This window comes from Saccostrea cucullata, unplaced genomic scaffold, assembly GCF_032062105.1.
Source record: "Saccostrea cucullata isolate Sc308-1 unplaced genomic scaffold, CSIRO_AGI_Scuc_v1 ctg6957, whole genome shotgun sequence".
Classification (NCBI taxonomy): domain Eukaryota; kingdom Metazoa; phylum Mollusca; class Bivalvia; order Ostreida; family Ostreidae; genus Saccostrea; species Saccostrea cuccullata.
In genome coordinates this window covers 20,091-44,986 of record NW_026931000.1, presented here as the reverse complement: position 1 = coordinate 44,986, position 24,896 = coordinate 20,091, and the positions used below count along the sequence as shown (strand labels likewise).

General features: G+C 32.6%; 1 long non-coding RNA gene and 1 pseudogene across 1 annotated transcript; one reads left to right on the top strand and one right to left on the bottom strand.

The window, feature by feature from the left end:
• Positions 1-6: 6 nt before the first annotated feature.
• LOC134230988 (uncharacterized) lies at positions 7-3,569 on the top strand. Its single transcript, XR_009984474.1, has 3 exons — positions 7-236; positions 1,983-2,049; positions 2,135-3,569. It is a non-coding gene; the product is annotated as an uncharacterized LOC134230988 (long non-coding RNA).
• A 1,304-nt stretch (positions 3,570-4,873) lies between these two features.
• Positions 4,874-24,670, bottom strand: LOC134230989 (synaptotagmin-7-like; annotated as a pseudogene).
• Positions 24,671-24,896: the final 226 nt, after the last annotated feature.

Sequence of the window (24,896 nt, the reverse complement as noted above, 5' to 3'; positions counted from 1 at the left end):
GAACTAGTCCATCATCTTCAGCGTTTGACGTGACGATTATGTATAAACTATTGCGAAACTACGGACCAAATGTTAAGGATCCACTGGTAGGCTGGGGGAACAAACCAGAGGTAGGAAAGAAAAGTGAAACGGATGATGTCGAACGAATACGATATTACAGAAACATGGTGGTACATCAAACAGACAAAACAATGGAGCAGGAGGAACTGGATATTTTCTGGAAGGATTTATCTCAGGTTAACACATCTTGTAAAATTATATTGTTTTTATCAAATTTAATTCAAAATAAACTATTTATATCATATTAAATAGGTCAAGGTCTTTGCAAAATTTAAAAAAAATATTGTGACTCAAAAACATTTTATATTTTATTTTAAGAGAGCCTGGGGTCTAGGATTTTGAAATAAGATTTGTTTTAAAGGGTGTAAGTATTGACCTGACCTTTGCATATTTCGCCTTGAAGAAAAGTTTGCCAAGTTTAACTTGTGCTTGCATCAAAAAGGTTATGTTCACTTTTCATATGAAATAAGATTTTGGAAATACACACAAATTAATCTTTCGACGAGACTAACTTGTATTCTCTGAACATTATAAGTTAATTTTAGTAAGCATATTGTTAAAAGAAATTCTTTTACCTTCTTGAATCTTCTTTCATACATTTTAACAATTATGTTTTAGCACTCTATTAATGGATGGTTGTGAAAAGAAAACACTGTTAATTATGCCGGTCTTTCTTTTCCTTTTATATCTTTTCACCTCCTTAAAAATTATGAAGGCAGTAACTTTAAGAAGCAAAATATAAGAATATATACCAGAGAGCTCATGATATATAAAAAAAAAGATACCACAGAGTCAGACACATCTGATTCATAATTTGATTTTATTTTGAGATCGACTTTTGAGCTTGAATACTTTACGTTATCTCCATATACGAGGGTAAAATCGTGGACAAAGCGTATTTCTCGAAAATTAAAAGACGCACTCAGCTGCATTAACAATCAATGTTAATATATCATACTGAAGCACATAGTATTTTTTTATTCAATATAAACAAAAATAAAGAGTTCATTATGCTTAAAAGTGAACTGGGTACTGTCCTACGGCGCACGGTTAAAAACGATGGTTTTGTTAAGGAAAACATGATCATTGATTCTAAATAAAAGAATTAAATAGATAAGATTGGGGTAAACATTATCCTTATTCGATTCCACAATTAATTATGTAGTCTTGATAAAAAAATTATAGCATTAGGTTAATTTTTGGTATTTTCGAGAGCATTTGAAATTGGAAAGTTATAAACACAACAGACAAAAAATGGTGACGTTTAATGACGTTATAGCGCACTTGAGAGCTTTAAAACTTTTTAAAAATTACCAGATCTTTAGTATAGAAACGAAATACTAGTTTTCCTAGTGAAGTCGTTCTTGATCGAGTTCCCATGTAGTACCAAAACATACGGACAAACTGTTACATTGTATATATAGCAAAAGACGCCGACACTGTGGTCTGTCAATATAAGACTTGTCTTTAAATTGAATGATGGCGGGAATATTGGCCGTAACTTAAGAACTAAAAAAAAAACTTCAGGAAATCACTAGTTTGTGCCATATTGGTTCATCAATTGTTTATGGAGACAAAAGTATGTGTAGCAATGAATAATACTAAAGAGTAGTGAAAATTTCAGAACGCTGTGATGATTATTATTCACGCAAGACAACTTGTCCACGATTAAACCGGACAACTCTCGTATTTTATATGAATAAATTTTCAGCTTATAAATACATCATATATGAACGTCATCTTTTGGCTCTTCGAAATGATTGAGTAATGAGAAATTTCATTTATAAAGAAATTTGCAAGCTTGACATCCGTGTACACTAAACTGAAATTTGAACTTATGCTGAAATAATAATAGGTATTGTTCAGGGTTTCTACAATGTCGATGGACATTAACTTGCATTTTGTTTACTACCATCGTGTAGGCAATAATGAGACTCAGCAATGGAACTTTGGAAAAAGAAATTCAAGCTTTGAAGATGTAGAAATAAGGTGAGTAAAATACTTGTGATAATATGGAATATATATTTTATGTTTCTCTGAGAAGATAGAGTTTATTTTCCTGTTGCTTCTACAGGTTCGTGAGAAACGGATATGTTTCACAAACATCAATGATTCAAAACGGGATGCATCCTTGTGCAGAGAGAGAACTTATTGATATCTGAAATGAAACAATTCACGATGTCAAACTGAAATAAGAAATTCGTGTATTATTTTACTCCATTAGCGCAGCCTTCGTTCTATGAACAGTTTACATGAATTTTCATAACGTTTTGAAATTTCTAAAGATATCTTCATTGTAGATAATCCTTTCTACAGTTATATTTTTGGAAGGATATTTTATTTATTATTTGCACCATTTGCAATGAAATTAGGTAAAAAATATATACCAATCCAAGCATCCATTTTTAGTTTATATCATCTGTCCTAAATCGTAGACCTTTTCGACCACAAATGTTAAATTGTCAATTAAGGAAAGAATGAATAAGCAGATAAGCAAGTCAACTATGAATGCAATGATTTATGACATTCAGCGTTTTACAGCATTGTGACGCTGTATATTTCTATCATTTAGCGCCGTTATATCACATATAACAGTAAAATCCACTACCTGATTTCCAGAAAACGTCGTTAAGGACAGTAATTGTTTTGTTTAGAAAAGATCAATGCTTGAATAAGTTTCTAGGATTCGGAAGATGCTTTTGGATTGACAAAAATTGATCTTTATATGATAATAACTTAATTTGATAACATTTTTGATCTTGTGTAATTTTTGTTGACTCTTTGCATGACGTCTCTATTAGTGGACACGTTAGATTTTCTATATCATAAACTCTCAAAAGTCGCTGTTTTTGAATAAGTTGTGTCCATTTAAACTTCTTAGTTTAATTATGTTGATTTTATAGCAATTTTAGACAGTTTATTTTGAAAGCGGTGAATTAATTCAAACTATTTTTCTACTAACACTAGCTTATGTTGAAATGATATCTTCATGTCATTTGAAACAACATCGTCTTAATAAATTGAATGTAAAATTAATTTTGAATAATCAAAGCTGACTTAAACCTTTTTTATGTTTTGCGTATTGTATTTTGTCTTTCTTTAAATTCGGAAGAAACAATGCCTAGAATGTTTACAATATATTTCATTTTTTTTTTATTTAATGTATTTTGCAATCATAGCATTTGTTACAAAAATATATTATATGCTTTATTTTTATGTGTACGTCACAAAATTAATGCTCTTCATTTTTAAAAATGCTGTTACGTGTAATTGAAATTTCTATGTTAAAATTGATAGTCAAGTTAAATAAATTATGCATTATAACAAGGGTCTTCAAAATGTTTAATTTTGATTAAACAATTACTCGTTTGCCTTTAAGATTGAAAACTCTCTGATTATCATCACCTTTAGGATGTTATACAAGCAAAAAACAAGCACAATTTAACATGTAGTTGTACATGTACAAGTTTTTGTTAAATATAAATTTAATTATTTCTAAGTTGCTAGGACGATGGAACTACTTATAAAATATAGTAAGTATATAGAGTCACAGAGGACTGTTCACAGAACTCACATGACTTTATCCTAGGTTTGAGATTTAAGGAGGCTGGAGGGTCAACAAATTAATCCCAAATTAACCACCAGATTTAACTTATTTTTTCAGATATGGTATCTTTAGCTGTGAACTATCATTTGACAAAGAAAAAATTCAAAAAGTTAAATTTTAAAATTTGATCAATTTCTATATCTTTATATGGAGCTCTCCTTTTAAAGGAGATTGAAATAGTTTAAAAATGGCTGCCACCCCCGAGCCTCGTTAATCCAATGAAATTGCTGCAAGGTTGATTGATATGTGTCTATTGCAAGTAAAGTGTAAACGTCAGCACATTTTAAAAACCTAGTTCAAAACATTAGTATTTCCTTTTTAAAAAGAGGGTTCTATCATTTGTTATTTATACCTGCACATGCATGTACTCTACGCCTTTCTGCTTTTTTTCAGTTGCAAATATGGTCAAAAAACATTAGATAAATTTACATTTGCATGAAATTCTTAAAATATAATAAACTCTAGCTACCTTAAATTAAATCTTTAAAATTGATTTGCACGAAGTTGTATTTTAACTACAGGTAACGCAACTGTACATGTGAAGATCAAAGTGCCGATTTATGAGTTATAGTTTATAGAAAAGACATAAACTGCTTCAGTTGGTACACAAAACGGTTTCTTACATTATTTTGTATACAATCGGTTGACTTCACATATGAGGAGTATATGTCTTCAGTCTACCTGTTCAAAGAAATTGGGAACGTAAACAAGCTAGTTCCACTAATGATGAGTTATCGTTCCTTACATCGAACCCTAGCGGCAAGGCTCTGTATTCTATATCAAAATTATCTTTCAGTGCCCGTGTCTATAGATATAAATGCATAGAGTTGCGTTTAAAGAGGGATAACTCTGGATTTATTTTCAAGATTGGAAAAGGTTGACTGACCTTCCAAGTGTCTGCTGATTTTACAAAATGTGTTGTTAGGTTAAGCAGAATATACGTAGGGGATAAAATTTGTTGTATTTTTCTGTTAAAAATTTATGAGTAAATTAAGTCCGACAAGAAATTCAATATGAATGTATATAATTATACAGAAAATGTTTAGTTTAAAAACAAAGAAATTGAATCTCCACAAAACTATCTAAGATATCAAATCAATGAAATTTTATCCCCTGCCGACTTAATGTTATGCTTTAAAGGAAGTTTAAACTCACATTGCTTCATTAATCTATAGAATTTCATCTGTGCACATTTCTATGACAAAATGGAGTTCAAGAATTTATTAAATATACTTTTCAAAACAATAAAATGAAACACATAGATGAAAGATTGCATTATATATCACGTCATCTTTGACAACGTCGCCATCTTTGCTACCCATCTTGTGAGATCTTAAAAACAAATTTTACAGATCACTAATCATATAAAATGACAATATCATACAAAATCTGCAATATTAAATATCCTACCAACAAAATACAATGTTATTTTGTTAAACAAAGAATTTATAATATTCTAAGCCTTAGCCTTTGTCAGTCTTTAAGTAAATGCCACTGAGCGACTTGTTGGCGAGGCTTTGTTATCATGTCGTTCCAATATCTTGTCTCCACGGGACCACTCTTGCTGCTTAACACAATTTTTCCAATCATTTCGTTCCTTCCCACTTTATCAAAGTCCATCACAATTACTTCTATTGCAGCTTCCCGGATTTTTTCCCAAGGAATTTCAAAAAAGAACGACTCATTGTATACTGGGTTTAGAGTTCGCATCTTAATTGATGTTTTCTTTTTCTCTATACGGTTGTTTCCGAATTTTAACCAGAGCTTGACATAGGGATCTGCAAGTAAAAAGAAAAAAGGTTAAGAGTTCTCAAATCTATTTTTGGGGGTATGGAGCTTACAGTACCCGCATCGTTATTCTTTACAGGATACACGATACGATAGGATACACGCACGATAGGATACACGCACGATACGATAGGATACACGCACGATAGGACAGGATACACGCACGATAGGATAAACGCAAAACACGATAAACGCAAAACACGATACACGCAAAACACGATAAACGCAAAACACGATAGACCTGATAAACGATCTACACGATAGGATAAACGCAAAACCTGATAGGATTGTTTCAAAATGCGGAATGTTTTTTTGACAAGACGAAAAGATTATATTGAATTAAATCTAAAGATTAAAGATTATTTAAATTAAATTATATTTTTAATTTGAATACTCGCAGAGCTTCAAATCTAAACTATAAAGTACATTTAATTATCATAAAAAGAACTTGAGATCTCTGTATTAATTTTACAAAAGTTGTTTATTTATGTATATATATAAAAAATTGACAGTGATTAAATGGATGTTTATGAAATGGAGACTGTATTTTTTTTTTATTTCTTCTCAAGTGTGTGAATTTTGAAACTCTATAAACAGATTTATTATTCATGAAAATATACATTTTAATTTTTCTATCAAATAAATTTATATACAATGTCAAAAGCTTACAATCTGCGATGTATCCAAAAATCGCAATTAGATATTAATATTTTAGAAAATAATACAAGTAGAAGTCTGGCCGAAAGAAAGGTTTAAAGAAAACGGCTTTAACAAAATTAATAAATTTAACATGATAAATCTATCAAGAACGAAACAGTTCAAGAAAATTAAATTTTCTGAATAGAAATCTAAATAATTATTAAAATAATGGCAATCTGTATTAATACATGTAATCTGTGTCATGAGAATATGAATCTGCTACAACTGCACATGTACATTTTCGCTAAGCTCTGACTTATGTACATGTAAACATTTTACATTACAGATACTTAAAATCTCGTATTTATTAACGAACAGTGAATGGTCAAATACTTTCTTCTTAACAATACAAAACAGAAAATTAATTAACAAATATTAAAAGAGTAAAATTCGACTTTTCCGACTAAATAATTATAGATTATTGCTATTCAACTCTGTGTGTACTGTTTCTAATAATAACGAAAAATAGGTTTAAGGACAGATGATACAAACAAAAAAATGGATGCCTGGATTGGTATATATTTTAGGGCCTAATTTAATTGAAAATTATGCAAATAATAAATTTCTGGAATATAAAGGAATTGTAAACTTTCTGTGATGTTCAAAAGTCTGCCCTTCTGAAACCATCCTTAATAATCTATACAAATATTTTTCACTCGAAATTCCATTTTTTAGCAAATTTGAATAAAAAATTAAAAACTATGCGGTAAAGTTTATTCATTTTATTCATTTAAACATGACCCAAATTGTTATTTTCATATTCTTTGATAAAAGTTTGTTTGTATCATCTGTCCTTATTAAACCTTAAAATCATTTTACACTGACCCGGTAATCTCATATTAGGCATATTCGAAGGGCGTTATTTTGAAAGTCCGCAACAAATTTAAAATTAGCCAAATATAATTATTAATTATATTATAATTGAATTCTTAAATAAAATATAATTATTAATTATATTATAATTGAATTCTTAAATAAAGTTTTATACGTATTGAATAAAATCGATTAATACTTTAATTGATTCGGTGTATTTATTAGTCTTCATGGTCACGGCGGATCAGACGACTCCTTTTGTTTTATTTTTATAGTAAGATACCGTTAAAAAATATTACGAGCTAATTTGAATAGTTTAGAATGTTAGAACTATTTCATCCGTTTCTACGATCAATGAAATTGTTTCCTAGAATTAATTTTGTCCGTTTTACGTTGAAAACCCGATGACCCGAAAGTGCACGTACCATAAGTGCAGTATATTCTTTCATGTTTATTAAAAGTCTTATTTACATAAACATAATGGAAACATTGTACGAAATGAAAAAAGAATTAACGGAGTAAGTTTAGGGACTACATTTCATTGAATTGATTTATTTGAATTTTTATTTAACATTCAAGATCATTTTTTAATCCATAAATCATACAATTATTAATGTATTTTGAATTAAATCTTTGATAAAATTGTTCAAACAAGTTAGGAACAAAATTCCGAAAATAAGAAGTTGCCTTTCAGTAGAACCAGGTAGTATTCGAGGTTACTAATTTACCCCAGGTGAGAAATCAGTACAGGTATGTTGACGGTGATCACACACACACGGGCCGAGGTGTCAGTTAGGGGAGAAGGAGGAGGGGGTGGTTGGCCGTACAGGAAGACATTGTGCTAATTAGAGAGCTACACATACATGTCAGTTTTCTTCTAAGGAAAGGTCTTCGATTTATTTTGATTTTTGGAATCCCGATGTATTATATTTTAAGTTTATTTCCACGCCGAAAAGGTAAGCTGTTAAAAAAACTTCATGTTTTTCCCTGTACATGTATATATTATTTTATGTTATCTAATGCCAGTTAAAATTAATGAAAATCTTTTATTTTATAGTAACGGCCATGGTGTGATAAATTAAGTAGAATATTTTCATTGATTATATTTTATAATTTTGATTTCTTTTTATTAATTTAGACATATGTCAAGGAATTTATAATTAGCTTTAAAAAATAAATTTAAAATTTGAACGAAAACGGCCAAAATCGTTTTAAAATCATCTGGATCATTTTCTTATGTTAAATTATATTTGTAACATCATGACTTTAAATAATTGTGCATACATGCAGGTCAGACGCGTAAACATATTTCTAACGTTATCAGACGATAAACAAGGAAAAACAGAATACTGCATGAAAAAAAAGACACATTTCAATATCCTGCTTATCATTTATTTATTTGCTATTTGTTTGTCTACGCGAACATCGTACATGTAGCTTACCAAAAAATTTTCCCGGTAACTCCGATTCATTTGAGAAAATCATATTAATAGTATTTAAATTTGACAAAATAAATCATACAATTCGATTAATTATTTTTTTAAGAAATAGACCAGTTGATCGATCTATTTATAATTTCATTTCCGACAAATAGAGTACCTGTTTGAATTTTGATAATTACTCTCTGCTTTACCATGATATAATTATTATTATTTTTAATTAATTATTTATTAATAAATCAATTTATTCATTCATGAAATACGCGATTAATTATTTTTTCCTTCTACGCTTAAATATTTCTTATATTGATGTAAAAGAAAGGGTTAAATCTTTATTTTCTCTTTTTCGGTTGAATTAATCTTATTTCTATTAACAAAACGAAAAAGAAACTCGGAATAGCTCAGTAGTTTCTTTACATAGTAAAGATAAAAAGCGAGGGTTTCCGAATATATACGATAAACGCAAAACACGATACACGATAGAACCTGATAAACGATCTACACGATAAACGCAAAACACGATAAACGGAAAACACGATAGAAAACGCAAAACCTGATAAACGGAAAACACGATACGATAGGATACACGCACGATAGGATAGGATACACGCACGATACGATAGGATACACGCACGATAGAACACGATAGAATTGTAAAGAATAACGATGCGGGTACTGTATTAACGTATATCCTGTTAGCGTTCAATATAGCATTATTCCGATATGATTTGCTTATTACCGACCGCCAGGATGCGGTCGGTTATTTAATGTAGTCCATGAGCCACTGGGGGTGGTCGGTACCATTTTGGGTGAATAAACTTGATAGTGATATTTGGTAAGGTATACCCCTAACTAGTGAGAAAATGTATGATAGCATCAAATCTCTTGTGGCTTTATTGCAGGAGACACAGTTTTTGCCCTTTATTTGCTCAAATTAGGCAGTTTGAGCTAATTATATTTGCAATCTGCAAAGTGTTTTTCACACATTTGCCAACCGTGATAGAAAGTTTTACAAGAATTACTCCGAGATATGATGAACATATTGTAAGAGCATTAAATGAGTTACTAGCCGTCATTCTAACAAAAATTGCATATTTTTCCCCTTTTATTCAACAATTATATGTACCTCAAAAATTTGTATAACAAAAGATAAGTACCAACGCACATATACTAGTTTAGTTATTCGTCCGTCGGTGACGACGATGACCACTGTCTCATTTTTGTTGGCGAAAGGGGGTGACCTGGACGGTGGGTGCTGAGGCGACTGATCAGGCCGACCCTCGTACAAGCAGATGATGGAGTTTTCCGATTAGAGCCATGCCCCCTTCTTTGTAAATCTCAGCTGGGATGGAGTATCGGGATATCGGCCAGGTGCTTTGCCAGTTGACAACATACTAATTGCTTTCTGGATCTCATCCAATGTGGGAACGGCATCCAGTGACTAGTTGATGTTATTCTGGGAAGACGGTTGATGGCTTCATCGTTGATGGTAGAAGGACTGTTCAGAACACCAATGAAATGTTCCGCTCATCTGTCCAGTATCTTTTCCTTCTCTCTGATGAGTGTTAACTCGTCATCACTGAGGAGAAGGGACGAGCCTGTTGGAGTTGGCCCATAGACTTCTCCAGGTTCACAGTTGAAGTTTTTCCTAGGCCTGTCATGAGATTCGGCGTAAGTTGGATCTCGTCAGCTTTGGGCCAGGAGTCCTGCATAGCCCGAAGTAGTTACTGTGCTATGCTGCCAGCGTTCCTGAGAGCGTCTTTCATGGTTATAGAGGTGGGATCATCTATTTGAACCTTGGAAGCGCGATGCTCTTCCTCAAGAAGCTGCATGATCTTTGTGTTATTTTTGGAGGAGGGCCAAATACACTCACAGACTTTATTATCCATAGTATTACGAACTGTGCCCCATGCAGAACGGTGGAGTTCAGGCATTCTTCCAGGGTGTCATCAAAGTACGGAGAGAGGTAAAGTTAACTTGAGCTTACCAACGTTGAGACGTTTTGAAGCCTCAGTCTCCTGAGGACATATCCTGAGTTTTGATCCGGAAGTTTAGTGGTGAAGTTTAAAGACTGTGAGACGGTGATCTTTCCAGAACTCCGTGCCGCACATAGCCTTTTTGAACAAACGAACTGTATGTCTGTCTCTCATCCTGACAATGACGTAGTCCGAATCCTTGTTTTTCATTGCTCTCTTTATTATTTCGCCTGTGTAGGGTCCACATCAGCCGCGGAAAACTGGCTAGGGAAAGTTTGGAATACCTTTTATAAACTGCTCCTCTTGCCATGTAGGTGAGCAGTGCGTTTCATTGTTCTCTTTATTATTTCGCATGTGTAGGGTCCATATCAGCCGCGGAAAACTGGCTAGGGAAAGTTTGGAATACCTTTTATAATCTGCTCCTCTTGCCATAGAGGTGAGCAGTGCGTTCCGAAAGAGGACTGCTCAGTAATTATAACACAGGGGGCTGCCGAACTCCACCGCTGCTCTGGTCAGTGAAGAGCGACCATATAGTCTGTGCCGCCTGTGTGCAGGTCCGTGACTACCAACTTCCAGTGAACCCGCACCTGTCACCTTCGTTGCTCGCCTGTCCCCACAGGGCTTTGGGTTGGATGATAGAATGGATGGAAGATGTTCATTGTCTTGCGCGATGAGTTTGAATAAAATGAAGAAAGGTTGCGCGTCGCCGACCTCATTCTATCGCCCGCAACCATCTAGATCCAGTGGCAAGACAGATGTTAGGACGTCTGGAGATGAAGACAGATACAACGAAGACTAAGACGTGCTATATGTGCCTTCTCTTTCTTGAAGCATTCCACGGTGCTTGCTGTGTCTGCCTTCTTCTCCGTTGAACCATGACGGTTTCCTCTGCAGAGTCCGCCGGAACACAGTCTTTACATTCGTTTTGGGTAGGCAAGCCCTCAATCAACAGGGTTTGAGACCCGTCAGCGCTTTGTGTAGAGCGTGCTCTCCTAGAGGGATCTCCCTTAAGAGGACAAGGGTTCTCTCTACCCGGACTAGTGGAGGGAAGGGTCGTTAGGCCATTGCAGGTCGTGAGACACAGCCCACTGCCCACAAAGAACATATATGATTGTGCACATACATTGCTTAATTTTGATGTCAAAATTATATATATATTACACGTTTAACTTAGATGACCATAAAAGTGTCCATTATCACAATGGTTTAGCTGGAGAATAATTAAATAAAACATTTTACGTAAAGACTCTACTTGAGATCTGACATATTCACAATATCTTTATTAAATAAAGAATGTACGCACAGGGTAAATCAAGGGAGAATTTTCTTTCAATTTTCATTTTAGGAAAGGGATAAAGATTTACTATAAAATCAAGTTATATTTATTTGTTACTGACAAAATATTTTGAAATGCTAGTACGTGATAAAAATTCTTTAACTAAATGACCATGCAATATGCTTTGTTGTGAAAATTGTCACAGTAGTAATTTGTTCAAAATTTCAAAATTGCATCTTCCACGTTTATGATCAAGGGTAGAATTTTATTCCTATATAATTTAGACAGCTCATGACACAGCCAATATTGAATAATAACTGAACAGGGTAATAGCATGGTCTGCATTCAAAAAAAATTTTCAAGAAAATATCATCCGAATTAAGATAGAAAATGCGTATTGAAAAACTTACCTTCTTCTTTCAGAGAAACAGTTGAGAACACAAACAAGTTGGGTTGGTGTATATAAACAGTTGATATTGAATGCTATCATACATTTTCTGAAGGTAGAGATCTATGTCGTTCAAAAATTAACTATGTTAATTATCCACCCGAGATTGTACCAATACCGAAATATTCATGGCCTGGCTCATGGACTAATGTGAAAGTTCGAAGTCGTCGTGCGTTTCTGTAAATGTGTCATCCAATCCTGATTGTCAAACGGTGACATGTGAGAAGTGCAGAGAAAATTTATTGGCGCGTGTGTTAAGCATAGTCTAAATCAAAGCCTTTACATTGTATATCAACAATTGTACTTTTTCTTTTTAAACATGATTTGTTGTATTTATTTTAGAACGACGTGCATATTTATACGTTTCCTATGGAAAATTTTCAAAAATGTGATGGAATATTGTTTTCTTAAAAGCACAGAATCGTAAGAGATTTTGGAGACTAAGATAAACGCTTTACAATGTGCTAAGCATTTTCCCGCCGCATCTCTATGCAAAAACAAAAGGACTGAAAGAGAGGAAATGTAGTGGTGGATCTAGAGGGAGTTGGGGAGAGGGGGTGGCGGTTAACATCCTCTGGTAATGAGCAAGGAGCCCACATATTTGTTGCGTTTTTATAAAAGTAAAACTATCTATAGTTATAGGCTTATAGCTAAGTGTAACTTCAGTTTTGTACTTTTTATGTAAAAACTATACATAAACATCAAACTGCACCCGAGATATATGTTTGCTTATACATGTAATATTCTTGAAGAAAATCGGCAATGTCGTAGGAAGTGTTTCATATCACTGAGATATTTTTAACAGATAAATAAAAAAAAATTGATTTCATGTCACGCAAATTTCAGTTACCCATTCCATAACTCTATACTAATTTTTTGCCAGTATTTTATTAGAGACTATTTATAAGCTATATAATCAAAGTACTGAAAGCACTCGTGGGAGTTGAACATGGTGTAAAATAAAATCTTTGATCGGGCGGTTAATGGAGTGAAAAAATTATTTATTCAAATACAGACAAACGTTTCAGATTTTTTGAGTTGCAACTGTTACAGTCTTGAGAAAGACATTCAGAGACATTGAATAGCAAAAAAATTCATGGCCCATAATGCTTGCCTGCCTACATTAGTCCTTTTTTTATACCCCCTACTTGAAAATCGGGAGGGTTTTTATTAATCGGGATTTCCGTCCATCTGTTTGTTACGCTTTAGGTATACCCATCTCTTATCCGCAACTCCTCTTACACCACTGAACAAAATTTTCATAGAATCTTTATTACATGTACCAAGGCATAATGATAGTTAGAACTGAAAGAATTAAGACAAAAAAAATTTTGAAAATGTTTTATTGTATTGAAGTTATAGTGCTAGTTTCGCATAATGAAGATCATAAAGATGTTTTAAGTTTCATTGATACCCTTTTAAGAAAGATAATTCTCAATTGAATGAATAATTGTTTTGTTTTTTTTAACATTAAGTACAGATGATACAAACAAAAAATGGATGTCTGGATAGGTATATATTTTTTGGCCTAATTTCATTAAAAATGATGCAAATGATAAATTTCTAGAATATAAAGAACCTTTAAACCTTCTATCCATGAAACCATCCTTATAAATCTATACAAATATTTTTTTCTCTTCAAATCCGATTTGTGTTAGATTAGGAATAAAAATTCCATGCGGTTTAACTTATTGATTTACTCATTAAAACATGACTCAAGTTGTTATTTTCAAATTTTTTGACAAAAATTTGTTTGTATCATTTGTCCTTAACTTCCCATTCCTGAAAATCAAGAACCGTTAAACAACTTTATTAGAACAAAGTAAGGATTGAGGAACCTTGAAATATGTAAAATTAAAAAAAATGAAAAATGTGTAATGAATTTGAACTAAGGGTTTACGATGCATTCCTTTCAACTATTGAGCAACTGAGTAATAAATATGGCGTGTAACAGCATGAACATGATGTAAATGAACTTAATTTTTACGAAGAAATGTCCTTAATTTTTACAAAGAAACTATGATGTTGTTTTGTAAATGGATATTGTGATTAATTGATCCAATATATCTGAACAAAACATCTGAGCTACACAATGCAATATGAACAAAGTAATAAGGTATTTTTTACCCATTTTCATTGGATATAAATTAAATATACTTATGTTAATATTAGCCTTAAAGATTGTACTTTTTTAGCAGTGAACATTACCGTAAAAAATGGTTAACATACATTATTCTGATACTTGACGAAATATTTGTTATTTCTTGGCTCTGTTTGAATTGTGGATATCTTGAAAACATCTTACATTAGAAGTTCCATAAAGAAAATTCTTAAATAATCAAAAATTGAGACCTCAGCAACATTAATTTTAAAATTTGAATGGCTGATTCTAAGAATTAAAAAAACACATTTTCCAATTCTTAATACTTGCTGTAACTTCATATATTTTTTTTCATTACACTTATAAAATCAATCTTGCAAAGGGTATCTTGTATAGGTTATAAATGTAAATTGATAACAATTGTTTGTAAAAACGTATGGCAATACAACATTATAAGCAAAGACTTTTGGGACGGCTAATCCTTTTAGATAAAATTTTCTCTAGTAAAATAAAGCAATTTAAAATACCATGCACAAGCAAACATTAAAGACAGATGATACAAAAGATGGATGTCTAGGTTGGTATAAATATTTGAGCCTATTTTTATTGCAAATGATGCTTATAATAATTAATTTATAACATACAAGAGAAATATGTAAAGTAAGTTAGTGAGTTCAACGAACATATTACATAAATGGTCAAAATAATTGAATAATATCTATATTTTTAATCTAATCTTGTAATCAAATAATTCAGAATCGGTACTGTTTTCATCTGCGTGGAAATAATATGCTATATAATATGAGCCTACGAAAATAAATCATCACCTACTCCTATTTTTAAAAAAAAGCAGTTCAAAAGAGAGGGGTCCCTTAAAATTTCCTACTCCCAATCTTTCTCGAAATACCTGAAGTTGAATGTTTTCGGGAGTCTCTTAAGTAATAAAACACCGCAATTCAGAACCAAATATTTGTCATAACTACATGTACATGTGTTCATTAAGATTAAAACATACGATATACAAAACTATCTATCATAAAAATAACACAGGTACTTGTGGACAGGACACCCCCCCCCCCTAAATATTGAACCCCTTGGGATTATTGGATATTCTTTTAGAATTATATTTATTACACTTATTCATCATGTGTACAATATGAGAAAATTGTCAAAATCCCAAAACAATCGCTCTACAAAAAATATACTGGTCTTTGGGTTCAAAAACATATATTTATTTCATTTCAACCTAAAATGTCGATTCACATTGTCTCTGCATATATTTCTGTCTTAGTGCATGCTATGGGATTAACTCTGCATCTGATTATCTCCTTAAACAGCTTTCCTGTCAGAACGCTGAAACTTCCCTAGGTAATCGCAACGGAAGTGCATAGAGAATGTTTTTCTAATTGGGATAACGTCCGAGAGAGTTTGTATGACGTAATAATCTCTCTCGGGTTTTATCATATATTCTCTATGCACTTCCGTTGCTTTTACTTAGGGAAATTCGAAACCGGAGTGGCATACGTTTCTCCCTTATAATGTATAGTGGGGTATTTTTTTTTGTGGAGCGATTGTTTTGGAGTTTTGACGATTTTTTCATATTGTACACATGATGAATGAGTGATATAAATATTTTTTTAAAAAAAGTTCAATAAGCCCTGGAGTTGAATGTCGGGGGGGGGGGGGGGGAGGGGGGTCCTGTCCACAAGTACCTGTGAAAAATAACATGTATATATATCTTTCTAAGAATGCAACATTAATGTTAAACATCTGCTCAGCTATTTATCATAACTACATAATGTAAGAAATGCTTTGGTGTTCTAAGAACTGCACTTCTATATCATAATTAGGTTAACTTAGGTTTATCATAAAAATACTAAATTAATGTTTTAATATCTATACACCTTTCTAAAGGTAACCTCACCTGATGCTACACACCTTTCTAAAGGTAATCTCACCTGATGCTACACACCTTTCTAAAGGTAATCTCACCTGATGACACCTACACACCTGTTTAAATGTAATCTCACCTGATGCTACACACCTTTCTAAAGGTAATATCACCTGATGACACTTACACACCTTTCTAAAGGTAATCTCACCTGATGCTACACACCTTTCTAAAGGTAATCTCACCTGATGCTACACACCTTTCAAAAGGTAATCTCACCTGATGACTTCTACACACCTTTCTAAAGGTAATCTCACCTGATGACACCTACTCACCTGTCTAAAGGTAATCTCACCTGATGCTACACACCTTTTTAAAGGAAATCTCACCTGATGACACCTACACACCTTTCAAAAGGTAATCTCACCTGATGCTACACACCTTTCTAAAGGTAATCTCACCTGATGACACCTACACACCTTTCTAAAGGTAATCTCACCTGATGCTACATATCTTTCTAAAGGTAATCTCACCTGATGCTACACATCTTTCTAAAGGTAATCTCACCTGATGCTACACACCTTTCTAAAGGTAATCTCACCTGATGCCCCCGTTATGTCTTTGGCCTTGAGATCTTTACATTTCATTACTATAATATTCAATCTGCCTACAGCTGGCTGGTAACTTAATGACAGTAGAATTTCTCCCAGTTTTCCCTGCAAAAGAAGTTAAAAATTATGTTTCTTAAGTACACTCGACTGTATACAACAGCAAAGTATGATCACATACATTAACCGTGTACATGTACATGTAATTTAACTATTCTAATATGAGAAGTTAAACGATGTTACAAGCATAATATTCATTTAATTTAGATAAATTTAATTGACTTATTAAAAGCATAGAGGAAATTTGGAAACTAAGAAAAAGAAGCAAAATACGCTGCTTTTAGCATTTAAACACAAGATGTGTTTGTGAAACACTGATGCCCCCATATGGCAACATAGCAAATATTAAACTTTCCCTAATTGCAAATTTCACTAATTGGTACAAAAAGTAGGGTATTCTCACAGGAAAAAAAAATTGAAATTTGAAAGTCAGCCAATGTTCAAGTTATTTAAATAAGTACAAAAATCTGCAAGGTCAAGATCAAATGGTCAAGGTAATTTGTATCTAATGAAAGGTCTTGCCACATAGAATACTTATTAAGAGTATGGAAGTCCTACTCCTAACCGTTCAGAAGCTATAACCAAGGTTACTTTTTTAAAGTAGGTCAAACTCCAAGGTCAAGGAAAAAAGATCTAAGGTTTTGTTATCAAATGAAAGGTCTTGTCACAAGGATTGAATGTTTATAGTATGAAAGCACTATCTCTAAGGTTGGCTTTTTTGAAGTAGGTCAAACTCATTGGTCAAGGTTAAAAGGCTAGTGGTTTTTACTTCACATATTTAATCCTTTGACCCTTTGACCTTGACCTACTTTTTAACAAAATTGACTTGGCCATACATTTTGAACAGATAGGGCTAGGGCTTCCATCTCTACATAAGTACTCTTTGTGGCAAGACCTTTCATTGGATACATATTACCTGAACCTTTTGACCTTGACGATTTTTGTACCAGGTACTTAATATTGTAAAACCTTCAACATTGACCTACTTTCAAATTTCACAATTGTTTTACAGTGAGAATACCCTACTTTTAGTACCAGCTAATTAAATTTGCATATAAGAAAAGTTTAATCTTTGTTTTGTTGCCATACAGGGGCATCAGTGTTTCACTTACACATCCTGTTTTAATTCAACTTCTAAATTGGTGAGTTTTTTTTTACCCTGCTGTCCTTGCACGGCTGAAGGTACCGCCACATGATGGGAGACTGTGAGAGATCTACTTCATTAAGAGGAATGTAAGTTTCACCGATAGGATCATCACGACTAAACCGGTCATAGTCTATAACTTGTAGATAGATTGTCTTCTCTAACAATTTGTTATGAGGCCAACCTACAAAGAAAATCATAAAATAAAAAAAATGTAGGAATAATTACATGTAAGCCAGATAATCATGATAATGCAAAATTTATGATTCATCAATCAATTATACTGCAAAGGAAATTTATCTAATAATCTGAACATATAACTACTGTTTCTTGCTGACCTCAAGACGTTTTTTTTCACTCAATACTGTAAAGTAACAATAATTTTAGTTTGAAAGTAAAGAATCAAAGCTATTTCGATTTATATATAAAAAAGTGTAAAACTTTGGTAGTTATAAAAACAATCAGATAAAATCTCTGGTTTTCAGGTATTCCAGGTTGTCAATGTCTTATGTATGCATAGGCGTCGGAACCGGGGGGGTTTAGCCCCCTCCACCCCCCCCCCTCATTTTTTCCCCCAATATATACTTAGAATAGACATTGAACATATCTTCGTAAACATAGCCCCCCACTTTCCATCGATACCTTTTAGTATAGGTTGAAATTGCTAAAAGTGTTGGTGTTTGGAAGAAAAGTTTGGGTACTGGACTTCAAACCCTGCCTCGCCCCCCCCCCCCCCTTCAAGAAATAGGATTTTTGTGTTTTGGAAATAGACTTTTTCTTTTCCTTTTTTGCTTGTCAGTTTTTTTTTGGAGGTAAAAAAAATTGTCTTACACTTAATCCCCCCCACTTTCAATTTGCTTCCGACGGCAATGGTATGTGTACAGATATGCATATGATACAAACCTTCGAACAGAAAACTCTCATTCCAGCGAGGGTTAAGGTTTTTCTTCCTCTCTTTTGTCACTAACTTGTGTCTTTTATCAGGTAAAAGTAAAATTTTCACGTAAGGGTAACTTGTTCCCGTAAAATCCTTTGCCACTAAGTCTTTCGCTTGAATCACTTTTAAAGTTAATGTTAAAGACTGAAAATCATAACTTAATCCTATTTGTATGCGTCATAGTTTACAATCGACGCCTTCCGTGACGTCAACAGACGCAGAAGCGTCCACTTCTTCTGCGTCCTGTGACGCAATATTCCTCATCCCTTTCCATAAACTACTGTTGACGTCATCAGAACTTTGGGATCTCTGTGAATCGTTCTTCATGAGTGGCTGTAAAGATATTTTTCAAAAGTTAAGTTTAGACAAAAATTAATATATTTGACTGGGCAACACACATTTTTCAACCCAAATATTTCTGGTTAGACTGTATTGTTATTGGAATGGATTTTCTATAGTTTACAAATACAAATACAAATACAAATATTTATTGGCACAAACACAATTACAATAATTGGCAAAGGCACATCATCAATTGTTCATTATATTTAAACAATAATCTGGTATAGAATGTAAGGCTATATATAATCATAGCTAAATTGTACATCATTTGTAAAATAATTATGTTAAGCAGGATGTAATACATTTTTTAATAAATGAGTTTGTTATTTTCAGTACTTCTGGATAATGGCTATTAAAGCAAAGTTTAACTTTTTGAGTATTAGACATATTTAATATTTTATCATGGAAGAAATTCATCAAATTCCTTTCAAAAGTTAACCTATGATTATTGTATTTATGGCAGATGAAAAGAAAATGAAATTCATCTTCAACTTCCCCTGTGTTACATATATTACAAATTCTTTTATCTGTAGGTATAGAAAAATGTCTTCCTTTTTCTATCGCAAGGTTATGAGCACTAAGTCTCAATCTGCTAATAATTGATCTGTCTGTTTTCTTTTTTAATATATCAGTGTATCCGCATCGTTTGAAATTATTAAAAGCAACTTGATAAAATTTTAGTTTCGATAAATTATGAATCTTTGCATATTCCTCTTGTATGCACTGATCTGATATTCTTTGTTTTATGCTTCTCAAAAGTGGTTTTATTGAATTTTCTTGTTTAGTAATGAATGAAAATCCCAACTTGTTGAAAATTGAAAAAAAAAATATTTTTAGTCCATGAGTTTGTTTTGACTGTTGTTTATAGATTTTAAATGCTAAAGTATTCTTTGAAGTAATAAGATGGTTCCAAAATTTTATACTTGAAAATTGTATTCTTGTCCACAGGGGTTGTCTACCTAAATCTGCTCTGCAAGGAGCATTAGTAGTTTTACAATGTACTCCTAAAATTTCCTTAATAAACTTCATGTGAAATTTTTCAATTATAGAATTTTCATCAACGTTATTATTAATACCCCAGATCTCAGAGCAATAAAGAAGAACTTGTGTTATAATTGAGTCAAAAAGTTTTTCCAAAAGTTTACAAGGATTATCCAAACCAATGGTTTTCTTAATCTTAAAATATGCTTTTCTGGCCTTTTCCATAAGTACTGACATAGCTAAGTTCATATTTCCATTGCATTTCAAAGTTAATCCAAGATAACAAAATTTTGAAACTGTTTGAAGGACATTTCCATTATATGTAAACTCATTAATGCAGAATTTACCATTTGAGTTAAAAATAAGAACTTTAGACTTCTCCACATTAACCTGTAGTTTCCAGTTGGAACAATATGATTCAAGGACGTTCAAACAATTTTGTAACCCAGTTTTACTTTCAGATAATAAAACAATATCATCAGCGTATAATAAGCAATTTACAGAGATTTCACCAATTTTAACAGGATCACAATTGCCGGTTATAAGTTCATCAACAATACCATTTATAAAAATGTTAAAAAGAGATTGGCTTAAAATATCGCCTTGTTTAACACCACATTCAGATGTGAATGTTTTACTGAGACCATTAGTAAACTTAATTTTGGTTTTTGTATTTTCATACATGGAAAATATAATATTGAATATATTGGTGTGTATATTGGATTTCAGAAGTTTATAATAAAGTCCAACCCTCCATATAGTGTCAAAGGCTTTACGGAGATCAATGAAAGCTGCATAAACCTTATGCTTTCTGTTTTTATAATAATCGGTTGTAAAAATATGATCTGATGTTCTGCTTTTCTCTTTAAAACCAATTTGATTTTCACTAATAAGTGATGTGTCCTTAATAAAATCTAGTAGTCTGAAATGAATAATCCTATTGAAAAGTTTTCCCAAGTTTGATGTAATAGATATACCTCTATAATTACAGGGATCAAGTTTGTTACCAGATTTATGTAAGAGCACCAGGATACTTTCATTCCATAAATTAGGAAAATTGTTCCGAGTTTAAAATAAAGTTGAACAGTTTTTGTAGTGGCTTCAGTAGTACACTGCCTCCATTTTTTAGCATTTCATTTGAAATAAGATCCATGGATGAACTTTTACCTTGCTTTGGATTTTTATGGCATTCATTATTTCATGAGTTGTAATAGGGGGACTAATATCATTCCCTTGTTTCTGTTTTAAAACATTAAACTGTTCCGTAATGAATTTGTGGAAATCATTCTGATTGCTATTTGCAGTATTCAGTGTTTTAAAATACTGGTAAAATATTTCACAGGGAAGATCAGGAGAGTTGTTATGCATATTCTGCATTTTATCTAGTTTGTGCAACATTTTCCAAAATGTTTTGGGATTTGTATCAAAATTGTTGTTAATTTCATGACAAATTTTTTGTTTGTATAATTTTTCTTCATGTTTAGATAGCCTTCTGTATTTAGACCTGTATGTGTAAAAGAGTTTTCTGTATTGACCATTGAAAGGATATTGATTTACTAACTTTTCATATTGTCTTACTGTGTTTCGAAGATCAGTGCATGACTCGGTAAACCATGGTTTCTTTTTTCTATGGAATTTGAATTTTGGTATTTTTGCCACATATTTTGTTGAAAGTTTTGCACAATCTTGCAATATAGTGTTGAATGTGTTCACAATTGTGTCACTATTTTCATAATCAGTATCAATAAAGTCAGAAAATCTTGCTCTGAATGTTGGACTTTTGATATTTTTTGAATACAATTCAACAGATTCTTTTGTCCAAATAAATTTTCCTGGTAGAGGTTCTAATTTACATGTATTGTTAATTTCTTGTTCAGAAAAATCATTTACAAACAATGAACAGCTGATTTGACAGTGGTTTGAAAATAAATTAAATTCAAGGATTTCAAAATATCCAACAGACTTAAGAGCCAGTCCGCGAGAAAACCATGCAAAATTCAAAAAATCGTCCAAATGGAAGGTTGCAACTTGGGAATTTTTAATGGCTTAAAATTTTCTACATAAAGGTAGAAGTCAGAATATCTACAAAAAAAATGTCGAACCCTGCATCTATTTTTAGTAACAGCTCATTTGCATATTTGTCGAAAATCACACAAAATTTAATGGAAAATGTATCCAAATTGATCAAGTCAAAAAGTTACCTTTAGTCATCAGTTTATTTTCAATTTTTTTTATTTTCAAAGTCATGGTCCAATTAACACAATTAATGAGGAAAAACTTAATTCAAATGAATATTTTATTTTTTTCACATCTATTTATAGATCCTAAATAAATGAGTATGATTTTTTAGCCATTTTTAGATGCTCGTTTCTCTCAAGACCAAGGTTGAAATTAGATCAAATAAATTGTTACTTTAAGAATGATCTAAGGTCTACTCTGTATTAAAATATTGAGCTTGGGAAATAATATATACATGCTGTAAATTAACTTTGAAATACCATATTTTGCTACGATTTCACATATTTTAAATAACAGTCTTTTACCATATTTTTGGATTATTTCTATGATATTTAAAGAAAAAGAGAAGATTCTTAATCTAATATATTTTTTAAAAGAGGAATAACTGATTTGGATACTTCATATAACTTTCTTTTGCTTATTTTACCCCCTTGTTACCAATTTGCTGGAGTTAAATTGTTATCTCCCCTTGTTGGAACTCTTTTGTATTATTGGGTAAAAAGTGACAGGTATGTCAATATGGAAAGAAGAAAGTCATGTATGATCATTTTTTCTTCACATAGGGAATTGTTGTGGAGCATTATTGCACTATGAAAGAGGGAAAACTTATTTTAAGATATTTGAATGTAAAAAATAACAATTTAGCTTGAATAAACAAATACATGTAACAGGCCCATAGGAAGCAATTTCAGTGTGGGGGAGGGGGAACAACCTACATTATCAACAATAAAAAAATACCAAGAATTCCATAGAAAGAAAAAAAAATAAAAGTTCATCAGATGTTTTTTTTTATTTGGGGCATATACATGTAGTAGGTATGTTTTCTATTTTATAGGGTTCTGTCCTCGGGGAATCTACATGTATTTCATGGTAATTAACAGATCCAATTTTTTTTCCTAACAAGTACAATTGAATATAGGAATTAAATCAAATAAAAACATATTTTTAATCAAAATATACATTTGATATTTTGTTTAAGGCACCTCACCCCGTTCAAGTTCAAGATCATTTTATTCACTCAAACCATTTCAGGTACGTGAGGACAATGAAGAATATTTACAACATATAAATTCAGGTCAGAGGACAAGTATATGATATACATAATCAGAATATGAAAATGAAAAGAAAAACACATATGAAACATGTAATAATGAAATAAGCGAGGGAGCGAAAAATCATGGAAGAATGACTAACTAAAATCATATATTTTCAATATAAACGCGCGTAGTTTTCTTAGTTTCTTAGCAACTTGTTTTGTCATCATTTGAGAAAATATAAGAATACAAACAGGTATTTGATTGCATACTTTAAACAAATTCAACAATAATTTGTATTTTCAATCTACATGTAAATTGTTTAGGTTTCATAAATTTAGTGTGCTTTTGAGTTAACCAAACACCGTCATTCCTAGGAATATTTTTAATTTTACATTACATACTTTAAACTACTGTCTTACGTAACATTCATATATTGATAAAGTCAGACCTCACATTAAAAATCATCAGCTCAAAAGGATATGCCACCAATTTAGGTACCCCACCGATATAGGACCCTCCACGATAAATATTGGCAAAATTATTCGGGGGAGGGTACTATCCCCCCTCCCCCCACCAAAAAAATATGAGTCGTTACTGCAGCCAAAACTTTGCTAGTTTGCAGTACAAACTTTATATATGTAGCTCTATATATTGATAAAGTCAGACCTCACATTAAAAATCATCAGCTCAAAAGGATATGCCACCAATTTAGGTACCCCACCGATATAGGACCCTCCACGATAAATATTGGCAAAATTATTCGGGGGAGGGTACTACCCCCCCCCCCCCTCCCCCACCAAAGAAAATATGAGTCGTTACTGCAGCCAAAACTTTGCTAGTTTGCAGTACAAATTGGTAAAAATTTAAAACTGGCTATAAACATGATAAAAGACTGTGTAGCGGACAGTATATAGGGAACTTATACTGCCTCGCCAGTGAGCTAGCTTTTCTGATGATGCGGTAGAGTCTCCCTCCAGGCAAGTTAAACAACGGCCAGCCTGTTTAACCCTTGGATGGGTGACCGCTTGGTGGCAGCGTAGTGACTCTGGGTGTCTGGTGTCCTGCTTCAGGAAGTCTTAGAGTTAGGACTTAGTGTCAATATACAGACTTCGTGTCTGTGGACGACAGGGGTTGCCGTATCTGAAGTCCGGTTCCGATCTGCTTCAGGAAGCTCTAAGACTAGGACTTTGGGTCCAGGTACGGACTTCGTGTCCAGGAACGGCATTGGTTGCCGTAACTGAAGAGGCCCAAATACTCAGAGAGAACTCATGCTAGGCTTCGGGTCGAAGCTTCCCTGAGCGAGGGGAAGTGTAGTGGACAGTTAGTATATAGGGAACGTATACTGCCCCGCCAGTGAGCTAGCCTTTCTGGTGATGCGGTGAGTCTTCCTCTATTTAAGGCAAGTTAAGCAACGCCTGTTTAACCCTTGGATGGGTGACTGCTTCACGTTA